General features: G+C 43.1%; 1 pseudogene; it reads left to right on the top strand.

The window, feature by feature from the left end:
• Positions 1-6939: 6939 nt before the first annotated feature.
• Positions 6940-7182, top strand: LOC145357165 (U2 spliceosomal RNA; annotated as a pseudogene).
• The last annotated feature ends 7882 nt before the right edge of the window (positions 7183-15064 follow it).

Below are 15064 nucleotides of genomic sequence, written 5' to 3'. Positions count from 1 at the left end.
GAAGTTCAAAATTTCCAGTCGAAACAGTTTAGGTGGTGGACCAAGCAACTTTAACCTGGACAGAGCTCTGGTTCTGCAGCTGCTTGGCTGAAGGAAGATGACAGATTGCCTTTGCAGCTCTGCAAGACAGGATTACAGCCAGAGGGAAGGTAATGTGATATGTCTGCACCTTCTATACGTTGGTTTGGACAAAGGATGTATATCGGTCATCAAGATTTTTTGAGATGGTTAATGTTTCATAGGAGATTTCAGGGTGCTATCAGACAGGCATGTCTCATTGGTTGAATTTGACCTTAGAACTGTAAATGACCTTGTGCATTTTCTTTGGAATTTGGTCTCTGCAAACACAAGATGATTCGGTCTTCTTGGAGGGTAACAAAATTGAAGCTATTCTGGATGGCAGGGACTTTCTGATGTGAATCATAGTCAACAATGGCTTCAGTCAATGTAGAACTTTTGTCCAGTTTTAAATAGTTTTTTTTTAAATTAGCCATGCTGATATATACACACACATATATATAATAAATATATAAAGTGAGGACTTAGCTCCATGACACACTGTATAGGGTAAACTCCTCTCCTGTATAAACATATTTTGCAATCCTCCTGTTGCCAACTAAAACAAAAACAAAACAACATGAGCAGCAGATTAAACTTTCCTTTTTGTACTCATACTGGTTTGTCATTACTTACACTGAAATGAGTCACATACAACAATAAATGCCTCCCCTAGTTACATCATATTTCAATGATTGGAAACCTGCCATTAGCTTCTGACAATCAAGGTGGAGTAAATTCTGTCCTGCACCAAAAAGCTAGGATTGAAATTCAGAAATTTAGACATGATTATCAATGTGATAAGTTTATAAAATTATGTTTTGAACAGGGATCTCTCATTGTCTCTTCTCCTACAAATCCTCTCACCTCATCATCAAAAATCTTCAAGAAGTCTCACAACACCGGGTTAAAGTCCAACAGGTTTATTTGGTATTACGAGCTTTTGGAGCGCTGCTCCTTCATCCAGACTCCCTCAATATACACATCTAAACACATCATCCTTGCAAATTACCATTTCATCTCCAATCCCCCTTTCCTCCGATGCTCTTGTGAATGTGTCGTTTCCTTGCAGATCTTTTTTGGAACTTCATGTTTGAATCCCTCCAATCAGGTTTCCACCACTGCCATCAAAACATCCCTTATCAAACTTGCTAATTATACACTATGTGATTGTGTCAAAGGGAAGCTATCCTGCCTCATACTTCTCAGCCTGTCTGCCTTTGACATGGTTGACCACACCATCCTTCTCCAGTACCTCCCCGCTGTTACCCAGCTAGATGGGACTGTACATGGCTATTCCATTTTCATCAATCCTGTCTTAGTCAGAGGTTTGCCAGCATAAACTTCTTTTTCCAGATCCACACGTTAACCTCTGGTGTCTTTCATGGTTCCACCCTTGGCCCCCTCCTATATGTCATCTACATCCTACTTCTTGGCGACATCATTTGAAACTATAGCATTAGTTTCCACATGTATGCTGACCACACCAAGCTCTTCTTCATCACCAGCTCTCTCAAACCGTTTGCTCTCTTTAAATTGTCAGATTTCTTCTCTGAAATTCCTGACTGGATGAGCAGAAATTTCCTCCAACAAAATATTGAATTCATTGTTTTTCATCCCTGCCACAATTCCATTCATTCATCACTACTCCTCTTCCTGTCAAAGGCAGACCAAACTCTTTGCAGCTTTAGTAACAAATTTGTACTGGAGGTGAATTTCTAACCATATTCTGCCCCACTGCTGAGATCTTTTAGGTCCACCACACTCTCCAAGTCCATCCAAGAACCTCGACTCTTGTGCTGCTTAAATCTCCACCTACGCTTTTTTAACTTTAGACTTGACTATTGCAACACATTCCTGACCGTCCTCCCACATTGCAGGCTCTGTAAACTTGAGATCATCCAAAACTCTAAATTCACACCAAGACCTCAATTCACACCAAGTCTCATTCATCTCTTGTGCTTGTTGACCTACATTGGTTCCTCAGTCAAGCAACATCTTGATTTTAAAATGTAAATATTTCTTTTCAAATCCCAGTGTGGCCTTGCCCCTCTCTATCTCTGCAATCTCTCCAGCCTCACAGCGCTCTGAGTTATTTGTTCTCCTCCAGTTTTGGCCTCTTGTGTGTCCCAGATTTTAATTACTCCAACGTTGATGCCCATGTTTTCGGCTGCAAAGGTCTTCAACTCTGGAACTCCCTCCAAAATCCTGAACAGCTCTCCAGCTCTTTCCTCCTTTAAGACGCACCTTAAAATCAACATCTTTGACCAAGCTTTTGGTCATCTACCTAACATCTCCTTATTTGACTGGCAGTCATAGTTTGTTTGATAACACCCTTGAAAAGTGTATTGGGACCTCTGATACTTCAAGGCATTATGTTAGTACAAGTTATAGTTGACTAATCAGTGAAGCAGTTAAAGAACTAATAGTCATTTGGTTGTACAGAACTTGAGTTTTGCCAAAAATAATTTCAACATTTCTCTTTGTTCAGCAGTACTCAAGTTAAAGAACTCTTGAAGAATGTTGTGTATGTGATGTTTGTCTCTTTAGGACTGTACAACAGAAGTGACTTGAGGGACCAATGGGAACTCAGAATGAGTGATCACACCAGAGAGAGAGAGAGAGAGAGAGGCCTCTCTCAGGCATTTTACTCCGGGAACCATATTGCTTTTTAAAAATCCATTTTTACAGGATGTGGGCATCTCTGGGCTCTGCATTTATTGTCCATCCCTAACTGCCCTTCATTTCAGAGGTCATTTGAGAGTCAACCACATTGCTGTGGGTCTGGAGTCACGTGTCGACCAGAGCAAGGATAGCCAATTTCATTCCCGAAAAGACATATGGGGTTTTGCGACAATTGACAATGGTTTCATGGTCATCATAAGACTTTTAGGCCAGAATGCTCCCAACCCACCTGCCACTGGAATTTTAGCAGGCAGGTTGCGGAGAATGTGAAACACCATTGACGGTCGGGCTGGAATTTCTAGCTTTTAAATTGCACGGCCAGAGAATTCCGCCATTAACTTCAGATATTTTTATTGGATTCAAGTTTCACCATTTGCCATGATGGGATTGGAACCTGAGTCCCCAGAACATTCCCTTGTGTTTCTGAATTGCTAATCCTGTGATAATAGCATTATGCCACTACCTCCCAGTTCGACATGCAAGCATGTAGAATTGGGTTCTAATCCACGGCAGCCTTTGTGCTGCAGAAACCTCCCGTACCTCGGTTTCTCTTATCAATAGGTACCTTTTATTCATAACAAAGCCTGAAACCTATAAACAATACCATATCAGGCACAACGTAACAAAGGATCACAGCTTGTTTCTGAAAGTGGCTAGTTTCACTTCATTAACTCCTACTTAACTGACTAAGATTTATTAAATACTCCGGGCTTTGATCTTGGAACCAGCCAGCAACTTAAGGGTAGCACAGAAACTATTAATTACTGATCCTTTAGGTAGGAAAATTGTGTCCTGCTTAGACTGGAAGCTGTTTAACGAAGCTAACTATCACCATCAGACATGCAGTGATGTGAAATGATTACCCAACGTTAAGGCACCAATTAGATCTCTATAGATCTAACAGGAGAGGCATCAACGCTGTGAAATCCCTCAAGATGTTGTTTTTAGTCTGTTAATTGTATCTTCCTGTCAAGGGTGTCAAGGCTTGAGAGGGCGCAGAGAAAATTTATCGGAATGTTATCAAGGATGTGTGATTTCAGTGAGGTGAAGCTGAGATTGTTTTTTTCTTAGAGCAGCGAATAGAGGTGCTCAAAATTATGAAGGGTTTTGATAACTTGAAAAATAATCTGGGGTGGGGGGAGAAATTAGAGAGGGGCGATTCTCCCAAAAGTGCTGACATGATGAGAAAACTGGTCTCAATATAATTTCAGTGCAATTTCAGACCTGAATCTCCCCATTTTGTGCAACGCAGAGGTCCCAATTGTGAATGTCATTAAAAATCCAGAGGGAAGGGGCCTACTCGTGACAAAGTCTGACAGTTCCAGAACTCTGCATGTGCGCAATGGCCCCGACCTGTCAGATGTCCCATTTGCTGGCCAACCTGCAGTGCTGTCCCTCCAGACCCACCTCCATGGCCCAATCGCAGCCCTCATGACCATTCATGGGCGAGCCCTGATTCCCTCCCCATCCAAGAGTGCCCTGATATCGAGCATCCTCCGGGCACTCAGCAGTGGCAATCCCCCTATTCCCCATCATCCCTGCAGACCCCCCCATCCTACTGACCTCCTGATGGGAGGCAGAAACCCCCCCTCCCCACCCCAGGAGGCAGGTCCCTTCTCGGCAGACCACCACCCCACCCCAGCCCTCCCCGATCGCTGGCCTCTCTCCAGCCTAGACCGATCCCCATGCAGAGTGACAGCGGGACCCTCCACCCCCACCGATCACTCCCTAGGTTCCACCCACAATAGGCCCTGCCCTGTTGGCAGTGTGCCCCATGCCCAGTGGGCAGTGCCTAGGTGTCCCCTGGGCATGGGCACTTTGCCCCTTGGGCAGTGCCAGGGGCACAGGCTGGCACTGCCAGGGTGCCCATGCCCAGGGGCACCACTCTCCCTGATGCCCAACCCCCTGGGTGTCCCCAGTTGCCTACCTTTCACTCAAATGGGGTCTCCTGAATGCTACTCTGAACGCCGCTGGAGTTAAGTACTCCTGGCAGGGTGGGAGATGACATTGAGCCTGGCAAGTTCTGTGCCAGGCCTAATAATCACATTTAAATAGATTGAAAAATACATTTTAAAAAGATTCAAATCACTTATATCTCTTCCCGCTGGTGTTCAGTGCAGTCCTGACTGCTCTCCAGCCCTGGGAGACACACATGCATCAAGAACGCATGCGCGAATCCCACAAAATGGCTGGCACGTGCATCTTCCGACCCAAACTGACAGAAAATTTGTGGATCGCAATGGGAGAATCTCCCACTGGGTTCTTTTTTACTGAGAAAGTTATTGTTCACTGTCTGGAAAGGTAATTCGTTCAAATTCAATGGTACCTTCAAGAGGGAATTGAATATCTACTTGAACTGGAGAAATTTGCAAAGCTATGGGGAAAGAACAGGAATGGAACTAGCTGGCTTGCACCTTCAGCATGCTGATAATAACATGATGGGCTGAATAACCTTGTTTCTGCGCTGTACGAGTCTATAGTTACTTTAAAAGGTTCGACTCACTGTTGTCATCCAAACTAGAAAACTAGTTTGAAAACCATTGTGCCCTGTCTTTTGAACTGGAAAGATTTGAACATTTAAATTGCCAAGTAACAAAGCGATATTATATGTGATGGAATGGCAATATTAAATGAGAAATGATGGCAGCATTGATTATTGTACAAGTACCATTCAAACCCCAAACAATAAGGAATCATTGGAATTTCATGTTCACCTTTCATGAAAATCAAAGCTTAAACAATTTAGAACAAGTACTTGTTTCTTAACGTATTAATTTCTACTAATCCATGATTAGCAAACATTCTGAAAGCCAAAATGAACTTTGACCATGTGCAGTCAGAAAGGAATTTTTGAATTGATTTGATTTGGTTTGATTTATTATTGTCACATGTATTGGTACACAGTGAAAAGTATTGTTTCTTGTGCACTGTACAGATAAAGCATACCCTTCATAGAGTACATAGAGGAGAAGGAAAGGAGAGGGCGCAGAATGTACTGTTACAGTCATAGTTAGGATGTAGAGAAAGGTTACCTTATATAAGATAGTCCATTCAAAATTCTCATGGCGGCGGGGAAGAAGCTGTTCTTGAGTTGGTTGGTACATGACCTCAGACTTTTGTATCTTTTTCCTGATGGAAGAAGGTGCAAGAGAATATGTCCGGGTGCATGGGGTCCTTGATTATACTGGCTGCTTTTCCAAGGCAGCGGGAGGTATAGACGAGTGAATGGATAGGAAATTGATTTGCGTGAGGGACTGGGCTATGTTCACAATTGTAGCTTGCGGCCTTGGACAGAGGAGGAGCCATACCAGCTGTGATACATCTGGAAAGGATTCTTTCCATGGTGCAACTGTGAAAATTGGTGAAAGTCCTAGTAGACGTGTTGAATTTCTTTAGCCTCCTAAGAAAGCAGAGGCATTGTGACTTTCTTAACTACAGCATCAGTGCACAGGGTTGTTGGTGATCTGGATACCTAGAAACCTGAAGCTCTCAACGATTACCACTTCATCGCCTTTGATGTAGACAGGAGCATGTCCTCCACTACGCTTCCTGAAGTCGCTGGCTACCTCCTTCATTTTACTGACATTGAGTCCAGTTGGTTACAAGCTTCTTGGTTGAGGTCGAAAAATCTGGACTCAAGCCCCATTTCAGAATTTGAGCACATGATCTAAGTGAATGAATGCTGTATGTCAAAGGCGCGTCTTTTACAGATGATAAACTATATCTGCCTATCCCAAAGCCTAAATTGAATGGTACTGCATGGCAATATTCAAAGAAGAGGAGGGAATTGTCTTGCCGAATATTTGTCCTCAATCAACAACACAAAAATGCCAATTATCTCTGATCATTCTCATATTGCTGCTTGTGAGGCTGCTGTGCACAAATTGGTTCCTGTGTTTCCTACATGAGAATAGCGATGACGCTTCAAAAGTAATTCATTTGTAATTCAACACATTTGAGACATCTGATGGTTGTGAATGGAATTAAATCAATGCAAGATCTTTTTTTAAATTCATTTCTTTATTCATTATTTAATTCTTAAGCTAAAAGCTGTGTTAAAGATGCTTCTTATTTTTAAGAAGTACTGAACTTTTGTGAGCGCCACTAAGGAGAGGTAGCATTGGTTCACCACCTCAAAATCCTCTCAGGCATCCTTCGTTGACTCCTGTAGATAAACTTCAGTGGAACAGTTTGTCCAACGCTTCTCGGCCTTTTGGCTAAGATCAAGTGTAGTATCTGTTCTTATCAGTCGCTTCTCGGCCTTTTGGCTAAGATCAAGTGTCGTATCGACATGCTGCACTTGGTTGAAGTCATTAGGTTACATTTCAGCTTCATTTGAAGCAATTTTTTAAAGCGGCATCTCGGCCATTTGGCTAAGATGGAAATAAGATCAAGCCCTGGAGGAGGAGCTACACCTACTCCAGTCAGCTTGGATCATGTAGATCAAGTCCAAGACAGGAGGTGAGAGCCCTGTCTTGTCAGCTTGGATCGGGAATGTCCCAACTTGTTGGGACTCTGAATTGGGTTTAATTTGACTTTATTGGATTGGAATAAAGTTTTAAAAAAAAGTTTGTCCAACCTTTTGGCTAAGATCACTTAAGTATTTGATCCTGCATTTGATTGAAGTCACTGGGGTTACGCTGAGGCTTCGTTTGAAGCAATTTTTAAAAACGGCATCTAGGCCTTCTGACTAAGATGCAGATGAGAACAAGCATTGGAGGGGATGCAATATCTTGCTCCTATCAGCTTGAATCATGTAGATCAAGCCCAAGACAGGAAGAGGGGCAGCCTGTCTTGTCAGCTTGGATCTATAACGTCTCACTGGTCGACACTTCGAACTGGATTTGATTGGATATAATTTAAAAAAAGCTTGCCCAGTAAAACAAACAGCAGTAGTAACTTCCGCAGATAAAAAGGAAGAAAATGTAAGTGCTGGAAACGTGCTGAAGTAAGACATAATAACTGTGTCAACATCAAAAATACAAAAGGTATGTTGCATATATCTATTGCTTTGTCCTGACACTTATTACACAGCTGAGGAGATAGATACTTTCACCTTAAGGACTTGCATTCTATGGTTGACACCAACAAAAGCGATGTTAATTTCATTGAATGACAAAAGGCTATTGTTTAGTAAAGTCGATTGTTTAGACATCCCACTGTGTAACACTGAAAGGACATCAAGCTAACTGTCGGAGATCAAAGGGAACCAATGAATGTTTAAATCTAAAATGAAACAAAGTGATGGAAATGAATTGTGGGTCAATTGCAATTGATGACGAAAGGTTAAATCTTCTTTTTTAGGTTTCTCGAAGAAGTCAATGATCTGTTCAGAATTTTAGGAGAATAACTTGGGTTTTGTGGTAACAATGGTGTGTAACAATCAACCTTTGCTGCCAGTACTCATCTGAACTGGCAGCAACTTCTGGAGTGTGCATCTGCGCAATGAAATGCAGAAATCCAAAGGTTTTTGTCAGTGATTCCCACACTTCTATAGAAGGTGCATTGTTGAGGTCCCCCAGTCTGTAGTTGATGGGAAATCTATGAATAGAGCTTTCACTTTTATACACCTAGGACGGAATTGTCCAGTCCCTCCCACTGGTAGAATCTACCAGTCCTGCTGAGGTAGATCCTTCGGAGGGCGTTCCCCAGTGGAGTGGTGGGCATGTTGCGCAAAAGCCCATACATTACGGTGGGCCCTGAAGATCCCATTGGTGGCCAGTGGCTCGCATCAAGCACCATGGGAAAACACCATGGTGAGTGGGGGGTGAGGTTACAAAATCCTAGCCTTATTCATACTCTCGCCCAAATTAGAACTTGCTGAAAGAAGTGTAACTGGGTTTTTAATGGTATATTGAGTTCTGTTACGAACCACAATGATGTTAAATGAGGGGCTATCCCAAAACCCAGGAGAGTAACTTGGAACACTGGATCATGGTGATGTACATGTTTTTTTGGCATTATGTGAGCAACGATGTATAACCGAATGAGGAAACAGTCCAGTCGTTGTGTGAACAATTAATAAAAAATATTTATTAATTTAACAGGTAAATAAAAACACACAACAAGAAGGATTATAATACAGAATGACATTCAAGGGTACTGATGGTCATACACATATAATTTTACATAAAACTATCTCTTGGTCCTCAAACTTTATCTGAATTTTGGGTGGTACGGTGGCACAGTGGTTAGCACTGCTGCCTCACAGCTCCAGAGATCCGGTTCACTTGGGTCACTGTCTGTGTGGAGATTGCACATTCTCCCCATGACTGTGTGGGTTTCCTCTGGGTGCTCCGATTTCCTCCCACAGTCCAAAAATGTGCAGGTTAGGCTGATTGGCCATGCTAAATTGACCCAAGTGTCAGGGGATTAGCACAAATATGTGGGGTTATGGGAGTAGATCCTGGATGGGATTATGGTCAGTACAGACACGATGGGCTGAATGGCCTCCTTCTTCACTGGAGTAACTCTATGACTCTGAGACACCCATTTTCCCAAACAACATCCAATATTAAGTAACTATATGAGCTAAATAATGATCACAATCTGATTAATATATGAAATAGCTTTCCAGTTTAGCGAAAGCTGAAAATGGCTGCTTCTTTTGTGAGATTCTAGCTGTAACTTGCTGCAGTTCTGATGCTGGCTGTCTGTCTCCCTTTTCAGTGTTCTACAGGTGCACAGTTTCTTTCCCCCTGATTTTATCCTCCTGCAGAGTCAGCTTTTGGCAGGTATAGGTCCGTTTCTTTATCTTTCCATCTTGAAGTTACCATTCCTATACCCCATTGTTTGCTCCAGTCATATATGTAAAATAATGGTTTCCATTTAGAGGCTCATTCACATTTCATCATTTCTCCAGCTGTCTACCTCTAATCAACTCCCCGATTTTACTTTTCTTTGGTTGGGTTGGAGAGAATTTTGTCTGTAAATTGCCTGCCCTTTCTCAGACTGCATTGATAAACAGGGGTGGGCAGCTTAGCTCAGCTGTGTTGACCTTCAGAGGTTGCTGTGAATCAACCTTTAAACTCTAGGTTAAAAAAAAGTGTTTGACAATATACTAAGGGAGCAGGAAATGAAGAATGTGAAAGGGATGTTGGAAAAATAAATGAAAAATAAACAAAAACCTGTGTTTAAAGATGATAAAAATACAGTTAAACCTCTACTACAAATGCAGGAGCACATAGTAGTTAACTGATAGAGATCATAGAAATCCTACAACACAGAAAGAGGCCATTTGGCCCATCAAGTCTGCACCAACCACAATCCCACCCATGCCCTACCCCATATCCTTACATATTTACCCACTAATCCCTCTAATTTACACATCTCAGGACACTAAGGCCAATTTTTAGCATGGCCAATCAACCTAACCCACAGACCTTTGGACTGTGGGAGGAAACCGGAGCAAATCCACACAGGCACGAGGAGAATGTGCAAACTCCACACAGACCGTGACCCAAGCTGGGGTTCGAACCCAGGTGCCTGGAGCAGTGAAGCAGCAGTGCTAACCACAGTGCTACCGTGCCGCCAGATGCTTTACAGGCTATCAAAGAGTGGACGGAAATGAACTTTTTCAAGTGATGGGACGGGTAGTGACTAAAAGAGATGGATGGCAAGATGAAAACATATGAAATGTTTTTATTCAGCAAATTGATACGATCTGAAATGTATCACATGAAGAGGGGATGGAAGCAGGTTGAACAATAACTTTCAAAAGGGAATTGGATAAATATTTGATTGGACAGCACAGTGGCACAGTGGTGCGCACTGCTGTCTTATGCCACCAAGGATCTGGGTTCAATTCCAGCCTTGGGTGACTGTCTAGTGGAGTTTGCATGTTCCCCCACGTCTGTGTGGATTTCCTCTGAAGTTGCTCATAAGATGCTCTTCAGAGAGTCGCTGTAGACTTGATGGGCCAAATGGCTTCCTTCTGCACTATAGGGTTTCTATGAAGGGGACAAATCTGCAGGACTTTGGAGAAAGAATGGGGGAGGGGGATCTGCTTGGCAGCCCTTTCAGTGTGCTGAAATAGGATGGATGGGCCGGGTAGTTTTCTGATAATATTCAGCTGAGGCCCAGAGAGCAAGTTAGGAATGTCAAAAATTTTAGAGTAAAAAGCCTACACCCAAGACATTATCAACATACAATGGGTTACTCATAATTGTGTTAAGAGGCTGACCACATTAAAGGAGAAGTCTTCAAGCAACAATGTTTCCCTGTAAACAATGCTGCAAAACAAAGATTTTTCCAAAACAAACCATTATCAACAAAATACCTCCCAGGTACCACGTGAGTACTCGCAAAATGTAAACAGAAGCCCTGAACGAGCCTTTCCAGTTAGGATAGGCTGCGACTAGAAACATTGGACTTGCTCTGATTTTTGCTAAAGCTTGAAATGGTTTTATTCTGGGGTTCAAGTTAAGGGCATTGCTGAAGAATGAACAGTCAGTCATTATACAGTATGATCAGGTTAAAATTTGTTCTGAGAAAGCCAACAATGCTCTCTGTCCTTCATCCCAGTTGATTTTAATTAAGAACATAAGAACATAAGAAATAGGAGCAGGAGTAGGCCATCTAGCCCTTCGAGCCTGCCCTGCCATTCAATAAGATCATGGCTGATCTGTCGTGGCTCAGTTCCACATTCCCACCCTCTCCCCATAACCCTTAATCCCCTGGCTTATCAAAAACCCATCAACCCTCGTCTTAAAAATATTTAACGAGGTAGCCTCCACCACCTCAACGGGCAGAGAATTCCAGAGATTCACCACCCTTTGAGCGAAGAAGTTCCTCCTCAACTCTGTTCTAAACCGCCCCCCCTTTATCTTGAGGCTGTGCCCCCTAGTCCTACTGTCCTTTCTGAGCGGGAAGAGTCTCTCCACCTCTATCCTATCCATCCCATTCATCATTTTATATGTCTCAATGAGATCTCCCCTCATTCTTCTAAACTCTAACGAGTACAAGCCTAGTTTATTCAGCCTCTCCTCATACAAGTTTCAGTGTCGTATTTTGATATTGTGATTTGTATATTTGAGTCTTGTGGTAAAAATACTTTCCATGTTTTGTTATAATTACAGGAAAATATTTTAAAAATACATCAAATTAAATACATCAAATACATCAAAAATAAAATCAAATTGTTTTCTCATTGCATTTTCATTAATTTTAGGCTTTTTAGATACATTAGAATTAAATATTCACATCAGTTGAAAATGATGGCAATGGCCTTTAATTTTCCCGGTAGGATAAAACAGATAAAATTACAACTGTAAACCAGCAAATTTCAACAGCAAATTCCTTAAATTATTCATACTTACCTCCATTGTCAAATACCAGAAGATTACAGTACAAAAGAATGACAATAGCTCATTGTGTCAGCTCTCTAAGAGCTTTACATCTAAACTTATTCTTTTGCCCTCTCTGCATACTCTTAAAATATTTCTTGTTCAACTATTTATTTGAAAGCCATTCTGTACTCTGTTCCCAACCTAGTTTCTAATGGTTATTCAGAATCCTGATAACCTTCTGCATGAAATCAAATTTTCCTAATCACTCCAAATCTTGGCCAAAATTCTCCCAAAAGAATTCTAAGTCTCCAGTTCACATGAAAACTGGAGTAAATCACACTTTTTTTAGTGGAAATTTCAAAATGAATCTCCCACGCTCTGTGCACTGCAGAGTGCCCGAGCATGAATCATGCTGAAAATCAGTGGGCAGGGCTTATTCCCACTGGACAGACCAGCAGCATAGTGCTGAATGGGCCACTGCGCACGCGCTGATCTGTCAGTGCCGAGATCGGCAGATATGCAGTGGGTGGTTCCGCACTGCCGGCCTCCCGATTTCTGGCCAGCCTGGCAATACCACATCACTGCCCCTTCAACCCCCCCCTACCCCCAGTCCCTGGCCCCGACCATGTCTGGTCAGCCTTCATCCCTTCTCCCCCACAGCCCCAATCAACCCCCCAATTCCAGCAGTCCCAACAACCCCCCACCGGCATCCCTAACCACCCCCACCCCCGCCCCCCTAAACCAATGGCCAGCCCCAATCACTGGCCTCTCTCTCCCCCACCAATCCCAAGCAGGAACCCCCATCTCCACCTATTGCCCCACTAGGCCCCACCCTCTACACCCCACAGCCCATAGGCCCCGCACCCCTTAGGCATGCCCGATGGTCAGTACCAAGATGCACGCTGTGCATTGGTACTTCAACCTTGGGCAGGGGGCACAGACCGGCATTGCCAAGGTGCCAAAGCCCTACATTTCGGAGGCCCAATTAATCCCCATTCACTCCAGTAGGGTCAGGCTGCTAGCTTCCCGAAAGTGGGGTGCTACTGTAAACCCTGCTGGAGTCAACCACTCTGGTGGTGGGGTGGGAGGCAGGGATCCTAGTAAGCCTAGAGACTTCAGTCCAGAACCCACTATTCACATTTTAAAATAAGGTAATATTAATTACCATAATTTATGCACAACCCCACAAATTTCAGGTGCGGATGTGACATCGCTGGAAATTCGGCGCTGGATGCCCATTGCAGATTCCGTGCATCAGGCATTGCTGGAATCTCCCAGCCCACTGTGCTAAAATATTAGTCCTCGCTCTCTCTGATCCCACGAACGAGCTACAACAATGGTGAACATTGCCAGCGACAACCAGCATGAGGAGAGCCACCACACCCGAGAAGAAAGGAAGGAAGACCAGAGCCAGATGCCAGACTAGACCAAAGGACCAGTCTACGCAGACGACTACCGAGACCACACACAGATAAAGGCCAATATCTGTTAGGGTACTTGCCTGTCACACAAAGTTAAGTCAAGGTCTTGTATTGGACTTGAATTCTAGTATTTTCTGTAAGATAATTTATTGTTGGTGGGGTGGGTGATTATTGATTGTGTGGGTTCAAATGAATATTGATTGTACTAATAAGACGTCTACTCATAGTTATTTGTCCACCGTATATGATGTCAATTCCCGGCTTGAGTCACTGTCTGTGCAGAGTCTGCACATTCTCCCTGTGTCTGCATGGGTTTTCTTCAGGTGCTCTGCTTTCCCCCCCACAGCCTGAAAGATGTGCTGGTTGGGTGCATGGCCATGCTAAATTCTCCCTCAGTGTATCCGAACAGGTGCTAGAGTGTGGCAACTAGGGGATTTTTCACAGTAGCTTCATTGCGGTTAAAGTAAGCCTACTTGAAACACTAATAAAAAAATAAACTTTTGGGTGGCCTGGTAGCACAGCGGTTAGCACGGCTGCTTCACAGCTCCAGGGACCTGGGTTTGATTCCCGGCTCGGGTCACTGTCTGTGTGGAGTCTGCACATTCTCCTTGTGTCTGTGTGGGTTTCCTCTGGGTGCTCCGGTTTCCTCCTACAGTCCAAAGATGTGCAGGTTAGGTTGATTGGCCATGCTATAAATGTCCCTTAGTGTCCTGAGGTGCGTAGATTAGAGGGACTAGCAGGTAAATATACCTGGATAAGGGGGTAGGGCCTTGGTGGGATTATGGTCAGTGCAGACTCGATGGGCCAAATGGCCTCTTTCTGCACTGTAGGGTTCTATGGTTCTATGATTCAGTGAGATGGAAAATTGTCCCCCTTAAATTGAAGAAAGGCTCGTTAGGTTGAAGTTATTTTCCTTAGAGCAAGTAAGGCTGAGCGGAGGAGGGGGCTTGATTAAGGTGTACAAAATTATGAGGGACATCAATAGGGTAGGTAGGAAGGAACTATTTCCCCTAATAGAGAGGGATCAATAACCAGAGGTTGTAGGTATGTCATCAGTGACGGAAGATTTAGAGGGGATTTGAGGAAAAGTTTTTCATTTTGAGAATCTAGAATTCACTGCCTGAAAGGACGGGATAAGCAAGAACCCGCACAACATTTAAGAAGCATTTAGATAAGCACCATAGCAAATGCTGGAAAATGGGACTTGAATAGATCAGTGCTTAATGGCTGATACAGACATCGATGGGTCAAAGGGCTTCTTTCTGTGCTGTAAACATTTATGATGCTGTGACTCTATGAAGCCTCAAAGTTAGCAACTCATCAACAAGTGGGTAATTTCCCCCCATTTTTTATTCTATTTACCTTTTCAGAATCTCTCATAATTTTGAATACTCAATCATTTATCATGTTAACCACTTCTAAAAGGAGTCCTGGCTTTACTCATTTCTTTCAAACTAAAACTATTCAGGTATTGCTTTAATTCTGTATGTCATTCCTTGTCCTTGCTATGTGCTCACAGCTGTCACAATATTTAAACTGCATCCTAACCAAAGATGATGATGGATTTGAGTAGTTCACATCCCGAGATCTTATCTCATGAAAGTTGACAACCCA

The sequence above is a fragment of the Carcharhinus amblyrhynchos genome, chromosome 22 (genome assembly GCF_965287045.1).
Source record: "Carcharhinus amblyrhynchos chromosome 22, sCarAmb.v2.hapA, whole genome shotgun sequence".
NCBI classification, from domain to species: Eukaryota; Metazoa; Chordata; class Chondrichthyes; order Carcharhiniformes; family Carcharhinidae; genus Carcharhinus; species Carcharhinus amblyrhynchos.
This window is presented reverse-complemented; position numbering and strand designations above follow the sequence as displayed.